The sequence below is a fragment of the Arachis ipaensis genome, chromosome B04, assembly GCF_000816755.2.
Source record: "Arachis ipaensis cultivar K30076 chromosome B04, Araip1.1, whole genome shotgun sequence".
NCBI classification, from domain to species: domain Eukaryota; kingdom Viridiplantae; phylum Streptophyta; class Magnoliopsida; order Fabales; family Fabaceae; genus Arachis; species Arachis ipaensis.
The window spans coordinates 132,363,634-132,373,422 of record NC_029788.2 but is presented as its reverse complement, the minus strand read 5'-3'; the positions used below and the strand labels follow the sequence as shown (position 1 = coordinate 132,373,422).

General features: G+C 30.1%; 1 pseudogene; it reads right to left on the bottom strand.

Moving 5' to 3' along the window:
* LOC107637456 lies at positions 2,396 to 5,097 on the bottom strand (annotated as a pseudogene).

Sequence of the window (9,789 nt, the reverse complement as noted above, 5' to 3'; positions counted from 1 at the left end):
TGAAACAAAATGAAGTATTGTTATATTTTGTATGTTTATAATTAATATCCAAATATAATTGTTAACAGATATAACAGAAATATTTTATAATAAAAAATTAGGGTTTATTAATTTCTCAAGTTGGCTATTTTTTAAGTATATATTAAGAATAAAAAGGAATGGACCATAAGTATATTTTTCTTCTTTTTTTTTCTTTCTCTTTTTGTGGTATTGGTGGACCATACGTACATATTAAGAATAAAAATAAACGGACAATGTTCTTTTTTTGTTGGGCAAATAATAGAATAGGCCCAAGTTAAAAATAAAAAATAAAACTAATAGTGAAGCTCATGTAAAGGAGAAAAGACCAAATCACGAGTCCCAACCCACAAAATTGGCCACATTAATGAGAATCGAGGTACTTCCCTTCCCTATTTTATTTTGCCTCATTTGATAGGATTAATACATTTCTTGTTTTAAACTTTTTATACACCATATGCATTATGCAAAGAGGAATGTTAGGGGCCAGCAATTTTGGTGTTTTGTAACCATTAATTGGCCATTAATAGTGTTTTTAATGGTGTGAGATTATATCTAATGGTGGGAGATCACTCATTTTTGTTTTAATGGTTAAGTGCTGGCCAAAAAACACAAAAGTTATTGCCCTAGACTTTTCCTTATGGAAAATTACTTAGCTAGGTTAACCATTCATAAGCGTGCCAATTATTGAGAACGTTGAGAATATATTGTCATAAGATATTTTTAGTATTCTGGAAGTAATATAGACATAAAAATAAGAGAAAAACCCAAATCAGTCCCTGACAATTACCTCGAAAGACAACGAGGCCTCTGACAAAAAAAAATCCCAATCCGGCTCCTGACAAAAAAAAAAACCTAATCCGGCCCCTGACAATTACCTCGAAAGGACAACGAGGCCCCTGTGCAAAAAAAAAATTAATGTTATTTTTTTTGGCATAGGGGCTAATCAGTCCCAAAAAAAATTATCAGGGACCGGATTGGGTGTTTTTTTTCTTGGGGGCCTCATTGTCCTTTCGAGATAATTGTCGGGGGCCGGATGGGGTATTCACTCTAAAAATAAACGACAATTACTTGCCAAAATTAATTATTAGTATTTTGGAAGAAATATAGACATAAAAATAAACGACAATTCTTGTTTTCTCTCTTCTTTTGGATAAATCTGAAAAATACTAACAATTAGCCAATATCAATCTATATAAATTTTGGATTTTATTTTGAACTTTTAAAATATTCAAGTACTTTTTATTTTTATTATCTCGGTAACGAGACCATCTTTTTTTATTGTTTTCTATATAAAATTTTGAAGATGGACAGAAATCACAGAATACTAACATGAAATTTGAGAACAAAATAACACAATATCAAGTTAGACACATGACAACAGAAACAAAAGTTAAAAACCATGCTCACCGAAAAAAAAAAAGAAAAGTTAAAAACCATGGAAAATCAATAAAGCTAATGGCCTAATGCTACTAAAATAGGAAAACGCAACTAGTAATTGTTAAATATGGTTTTATTTGCAAATTTGTAAAAGATCATTTGTAGTATTGATTTTTTATTAAATTAAATAACTAAAAACAATAATTTGAAATTAAAACTTTTTTCTAAAAGATTCTTATATGGTAATCAGCTAATGTGATGGTAAGTAGAAGTACCTATAATCAAAGGAAATTGGCGTGTCGGCTTCCCTCCCATTTCAAGTCAACAACACATGTGAAAGTCTAATTACTTTAAGATGGAAACTTCGGTGTCGACTTCACGTAAAGTTGATAGTTGAGAGTCGTTAGATGAAAATTTAATCAAATCAGCCAGATCATCTAATGACTCTCGTCTATCAACTTCACCTGAAGTCGACTACACCTAAGTTTTCACTTTATTTTAAACTAACCTAAGAAAAACGGTAAATAGCAAGTTTCCAAGACAACCAGCTACCTAGTCTCGTTTTAGTGTTATATTGTTGTTTGAGAAAATAAAATTTACATTCCAAACTTGTTATTTTCTAAACTAAGAAAACAAAAAGAACATAGGGACTTCAATTCAGGGATGTGATAAATCGATGTGTGAGATTGAGTCAATATAAAAATTATTTTATCGTTATCAAATAGAGCGTAATTCTCGTTCAAAGAGAGATACTCTCTCAATCGATGACAAATAGTAATTAATAATTATATCACTACTCTTTCAACAGAGGGAAAAATAAAGCAGCAAAAGTTACACATTTTCAATTATCCAAGCAAAGTGATGCTGAAATATAGATCAAAAGCATTTAGAAAGGGGGTATAATAATTAATAAAACTTTTATACCCTCATCAGTCATCAGTCATGATTTCTACGTCTAGAAAGGGGTATAATAATTAATAAAACTTTTATACCCTCATCAGTCATCAGTCATGATTTCTACGTCTGCATCCTTCTCTGCAGGAGTCCATGCAGCATCTAACTTTGCTAGTTCCTCTGTCGATCTCTCTATTTTCTTGCTAATCTGCAGAATCAATAAGTTTATTATAGAAGTTCCAGTAGATAAATGCAAAAGGAAAGAAAGTTAACAAAACGAGTCTCACAATCAAAGCTTTGCGCTGTTGCTCTTTCAATTGCCTCTCCAATCTATATATTTCTGCTTCCAGTTGAATATTTAAATCTGCATTGCCATTTTTTACATCCTCAAGCTTCGTTTGGATTTCCTCAAATTCTGTTAAACTTCCACTTGTACTTGTTTCTTGTTGTGCATAATCACTAGAAGAAACAGCTTCATTTGCTCTCATCCGTGCAACTTCTTCAAGAAGTTGGCAACTTTTCTACCAAAGATGCAACATTGCTAGGAAGGAAATCATTTCCCCAGTAGAGAATTATGTAATACTTGTTATGCAGCAACAGAACTCCCCCGGTTAGAAGCTGCATTGCAGATATCAAAGTTATACACATTTGTTTCTGATACAAAACAATCAATATACTAGGCATATATAGAAGCTAATCATGAAATTATTGTGTTTTTTTTAAGTTGGTGCAAGGGATGATTTTAGCTAAATTGAATTATTACATCCCTTACCATTATATTGAGCAAGTTTACAAGAGAGAACAACCAAAGTGATCAGTTTTTCTCCAAAAGCAAGTCAGTATAATCAATAAATAAGACCAAACTCAATGCAGCACAGATAGCCTTATATGCATAGGATCAATTACACAAGCTCAACATATACCTATTTAGTCTATGATGTCTTGAAACTTGCATATATTGAATAATAGATTGTCTATCAAACTTGCCTTTAGTTCATTGGCCATCGATTCATTGTCAGTATTTGGAACTCCAAACTTGATAGCAATTTTTGCAATAAGACTCTTCTCCCATAACTTTAGGATAGCAGCAGCTAAGCCTTGAAGTCTTCTGTTCCTTCCTTCATAGTTCATATTAAACTTTATGCAGAAAGGGATAACCATGAAAGTATTTCTGAATATAGCTTTATTTTCTTTCTAAGAGCTAATATTGGTTGACAGCCAACTTATTATGATTTTCATATACATGTATTGATTCGATTCATCAATCTTCAAGCAATTACTTCATATTACAGAGACTGCTTTTCTATGTATGACTAGTTAAAATAATAGCATCAACAACTAATGTATTTAGGTGGTCTATCAAAATTGACATCAATGAGGTGGCTTGATTAAGAACCTAAGTCATATGATAGAACATAGCTCCTCACACTGTTGAACATACCAAGGACAAAATGGACTGGCAAAGATTTAGTAAGCTTCCTGAAGAATGTTAACTCATAATCAGTAATTTTTGCACTTGAATAAGGTGGACACAGCCTAAATGGAGGCTTAAATCCAGGAACCACTTCTGGAAGTAGATCAGCATCTATTGGAAGTGGCTTGGGATACCACCAATCAACGAACCGAGATTCTAAGCCATCCAATAATCTATCAGTCTCCCTTTCATTCAATGATCCACTGCAATGCACTTCTTGAATGCAAGTTGATGTGGAAGCATTATTGTTACCATTCTGGCTTGGCATGTCACTAGTATTGTTGGATTTAACTGACTCCACCATGTTCGTTTCATCAGGACTTTTAGTTTGTCCATGAATATAGCTAGGATAAACCTTTGGAGAACTTCTAGAAGTCAACTCATAATTGCATCCTCGGTAGACAACATGAGTATCCTTCCTACTCCAGACAACCAAACCACCAGTCTTCATCTATCCACACAGAGCGAACACTAATGTAGCCATCAGATAACATGGATGCACAACAATGACAACATGAACCATACACAATACATAATGGAAATAAGAGGAGTGCTAGGGGGCCAGCAGAATTTGTAATGTGTAGCCATCAATTAGCCATCATCAATATTTTTAATGGTGTGAGATGCATCTAATGATGTAGGATTATTCAATTTTCTTTTGATGGTTAAGTGCTGGCCAAATTTCAATAGAAGTGCTGGCCCTCTAGATTTTTCCATGGAGACAATTATCCAAAAGTCAAACAAGACTCATTAATACTAGAAGATTCATACAATTACTACACATATAAGAAATATTTCCTGCTTTCATATAGCAATGCTATAGCACATTTCCTTGAAATATCAGAAGTCAATAATTACTTGTTAGTCAAACTTGCTCACATCAATTTCCGTTCTTGAACATCTATAAGTATACTAGGTAAATCCTTGGTTCAACTCTTCAACTCTCAAAATTGGAAATTCTACTAAACTAAACAATTGCCTAACCAAGAAAAGAAAAAAACTTCAAAATTACCCATCTTTTCAATCATTATCAGTCAGTCAAAGAAAAACATGTTAACACAATGTTTCTAACATCCAGCAATATGATCATTGCAATCAATTCAACATGGAAGACTGGATATTCTACTATAAGATTTAAAAATTATACTCCATATACAAGTAAAGACCACAGTTAGGGACAAGGGCATAACCTCAACAATTTCTCGGGCTCTATCCATATTCTTGCATAAGGGGATGTCAAATTTAAGCATGGCAAGCTCATTGTTCCTCTAAGTCCTTTTGATTTCATCCACAACGTCTTGTGTAACACCAAGTTTCTTAACCTTCACCCAAATTTAAAAGGTCAAAAGGTTAATCACAATGTTCACCTAATACTATAACTCTTAAGAGTATTAAGAAAATCCCAGTTTATTTCAATTTAAATTTAAATTTTTTGAACTTGTTCAATTTTAAGTTTCAAGTGCCATACCTTTTTCTATAGTTTCAATAATTATGTTCTCATAATGAACATGTTTCCATTCCCTTGAAAGCAAGAACAAAACAGTGAAATTTGAGCAGAAAATTTCACTTGTATTACAAAGATGCGTGAAATTGCATAAGCATACTTCGCTCTAACAAAGATCAGTGATGCAATTGTTAAGGCCAGGAGTTTGCTTGATGATGATAAAGAGCGGCATAAAAAAATATGAAGGCTACCAATATTTTTCTTAGTGAAACTTGATTAATTATAAACAGATTTTATTTGTACCCTTGAGGAATATTTTTTTTTCTAAACAAAAATGAAACGAGTGATAAAAATGATAAAGTATATGGCAGCGTAACAACTAGCAAATTATTTCCGATGTTTCCTTCCCTAAGTGACATTAACCAACTTTATAAATTCTTAAGGACCCCAAAGAAAAGCAAAAGTGAAAAAGCATCCCTAAATAAGATTAAATTTCTCTAGGACGTTATTTTTTCTTTGAAAATAAAAAATCAAACTCATGGTTAAATTTTGAAGAAATTTCATTTTTTTTATACTACTTTGTAAAGGATGAGAATGAGAATAATACTTTGACAATCACAGCATTTGTTTTTGGAGCATAAAAAAATTAGAATATGTATAGAGAAGTCTCATTTCTCCTCTGAAGATAAATACCTTTGATCAAGAATAAGAATGGAAAAGTTAAATTTGACAATGAAGAGTCAAGATTCAGTACTACTATATGCTTGGCATATGAGTATGATATCTATGAGGTAATAAATAAATAATAAATAATAATTAAGAAAGTAAACGTATATGAGTTTATCAAACTATATATAAGAAATTAAGAACATATTGGTTTCTTTCACATTCCTGAGACTGACTTCACTTTCCTTAAGGCATTAATTCATTTGGAAAGAACGATGAAAAAAGAATGTGAGGGACTTATTGGTAACGCTCATGAATAGACTCAGAGTTAGGAACTTATTGGTAACGCTCATGAGCAAAAGAGCAGAACAGTTATCTTGGAATTCGCATACAAGGCAACATCATGTAATTAATGGTCAGTTATGGAAGTGGGTTATAAATATTAGTAAGTTTTAGGAAATATAGGTTGGAACTTTTCTTCAGAAATACACTCAAGCACACTCACATCCCAAAGAATTTCTAAGTTTGCTCGCATTCGAGTTCGATTTCTGTAGGGTTCCTTCCATGTCTTTAATTTTCCATTTACAATTTCTATAAACTTTACTTTTCCTATCCGATTTATCTTCAAAGTATATTATAATTTCATTGTCAGATTTACATTCAAAGTTTTATTTATTTATTTGCTCAATTTACGTTTCAGTATCTTTAAGTTTTATGTCAAAAAGCCCTTTGATCCAATTGAAGGCATTTTAATCGCTTTCTTTAAAATTCAATGCAAACCATTTCGATTTCAGTCACTTTACTTTTCGAATCCTTTATTTTTCACTTCTTTTAGTCTTTTGCACTTTTTTGAACTTATTTCCTATCTTAATGCTGGTCTAATTCGAGGGCCTTTGATATACTTATAGAAAATTGGTAACTGCAATAGAGGAGTTAGTTTCGCTCCCAAACTATTAGAATCGAACCACTATCGATTTGCTAAAAATCGACAAAACACATGTATATTCACAACCCTACTGAGTGTAATTAAAAACAAATAAATAATGGTCATATATAATAATATAATATATATGAAAGAAAATTCTACTTTTCTCTCTTGAGAGATGCTAAAATGACACTCTCCTCCCTTTTATTTGTAAAATATACATTTTCTTCTTTTATAACTTTTAAAAAAACCTATTCTTTAATCCATTTTAAATTTTTTGTGTTAACTAATATTAACTTTATCTATTTTTCAAGAAAAAATAAATTATTTTTTATAAAAATTTCTTTACCAAAAAATTTATTTTTTGTCATTAAATTTTACTTACCAACCATATTCGCTAAATTTGAGTTATAGAACTAAGATTCCTATCACATAGATTTCAATCTTATCCTCCCAAAAGACAAAAAAAAAAAGGGAAAAAAAATTAAAAATCTTATCCTCCCGCATTTTGCACGCATAATATATTTTACTATTTTAATCTTAGCAATATTGTTAGCTTTTCAATTCTGTCAATGATTGAAACTTTTTGTAGTTGGCCATTATACAATGGGAGATTCTATGGTCTGAAACTCAATTTCATTTAAGTAACGTGTCTTTTTTTTGTATGATTAGGGTGTCCCATGAAAGTGACAATCTTATTGTAGTTGTCACAGTTGATTCTAATACAATCAGAATATAAACACATGTTAAATGGTTAACAATTCATTTAAAGAAATATATTTTATAATGCTTTATATTATTTAAAATTTTTTTTTTGTAGACTTAGTCTTGGATTCTAACGGAATTTTTCGCACGATTTAGAATAACGGGTGGGTGTGCACTGTGCACAGTAAACTTGTTAGTCAATTTAGATTGAGTTTGAGCAATAAATAAATAAATTAATTAAAAATGACCTTTGTTACTAAAATAAGAAAAAGGAGTCAATTTAGATTGAGTTTGAGCAATAAATAAATAAATTAATTAAAAATGACCTTTGTTACTAAAATAAGAAAAAGGAAACTTAAGAATGTGTGAACTTTTTCACGAGTGCAAGACCAAATAAAAAAAAAATCAATTTTTTAGTGTCTATTATTTGATGTTGAATTTTTTTTTATAATATTTAAAATTTATTTATTTCTATATTTTAAATTAAATATTAACTATTTAAAATTTTTTATTAATTAAATATCAAATTTTAAAATTCTTTAGCAAACAACATAAAAAAAAATCTTTCTCATGTTTTGTTATTATTAATAAATTATGAACAATCTTAAACTCCAAAGATCACAATATACTGAAGGTCACTATTAGAAGCACCATTTACTAGGTATTCAAGTGTGAGTATCCATTAATATTAAAAAAGATATATATAGTAGCTAGGTTATCATTATGCAATTGTTCTTATAATTAATATTTTGGCCTTTTATTTTTTAGTTGATATTTTTGTTTTATCATTTTTCAAAAGACAGTGATGTAATTTAATTTAATTACCGAATTTATAGTCAAAATAGTTTATTTTAAAAGAACACATATAAGTAATTTTTATCTTTAAAATTATAAAAATAATTAGTCTAATTAGTTATTATACAAATCAATCTTATTTGTCATGTTAACATTAAATCTGTAATATTCTCTAATAATATCCAACCAATTTGATTATAAATTTTAACTAATTATGTCGAATTTATTTTATAAATGGATAGAAATATTATCCCCAAAATCTATTTTTATATTTTGAATTAGGAAACTTTGACGATTTTATATCAAAAATATATTTAAGAGTGTTAATCAAAATATTTGTTTTCGAAAGATTAAAGCTGATTCGAGATGTTGATAAAGTGTCGGAAGGAAAGCAGAGGCCGAGAGATGCACGTGCAAGTTTTAAGTGGGAAATATTTGACTCGGATTCGATTTTGACACTTTGATAAATTGAACAGTTATTCGAAATAGAGAATTGAGCGATTTCTCGAACGAAAAATCAAACGGTTATATGAGTGGGGATTTCGAAGGCTTTCTCTGAGTTAGGAATGTGTTGGTAACGCTCATGGGCAAAGGAGTGAGAACGGTTATCCAAAAAATATCGCATAAGGCAGCATCATGCAATTAATAGTTGGTTATGGAAGTGAGTTATAAATATTAGTAGGTTTTAGGAAATCGATGTTGGAACTTTTCTCCAGAAATACACTCAAGCACATTCACATCCCCAGCGGATTTCTGAGTCTGCATTCGAGTTCGATTTCTGTAGGGTTCCTTCAATTGCCTTTACTTTTTCAATTTTACAATTCCTGCAAACTTTACTTTTCTTGTTCAATTTTTCTTCAAAGCATATTTTAATTTCATTGTTAGATTTACATTCAAAGTCTCATTTACTTGCTTGCCTAATTTACATTTCAGTACCTTTAATTTTTATGTCAAAAGCCCTTTGATCCAATCGAAGGCATTTTAATTGCTTTATTTAAAATTCAATGCAAATCATTTCAATTTTCAGTCAAGTTTTCCTTTTGAAATCTTTATTTTACGCTTTTCATTCCTTTACACTTTTCGAACTCAATTCCCTTTTTAATGTCCATCTAATTCGAGGACTTTTGATGCACTTATAGAAAAACTGGTACTTATAAAAGAGGAGTAGATTTTGCTCTCAGATCATTAGAATCGAACCACCAATTTGTTAAAAATCGACAAAACAAAGAATAAAAAAAATAATCAACATCGACATGAAGTCACAAAAAAAAATCAACATCGACATAAGTATACTAATGAACCACACAATTTTTTTTTTGTTATATAAAAGTAAAAGATCTAACTTCTGCAAAACACAATTAATAAAAATGATAGTGATATACCAAATCATGATTCGAGTGTGAGTATATATATATTTCCCTATAACAAGATATATCTTTTGTTATATCTTTTTTTGGGATATTGAATTAAGAATATTAAATTATTTAT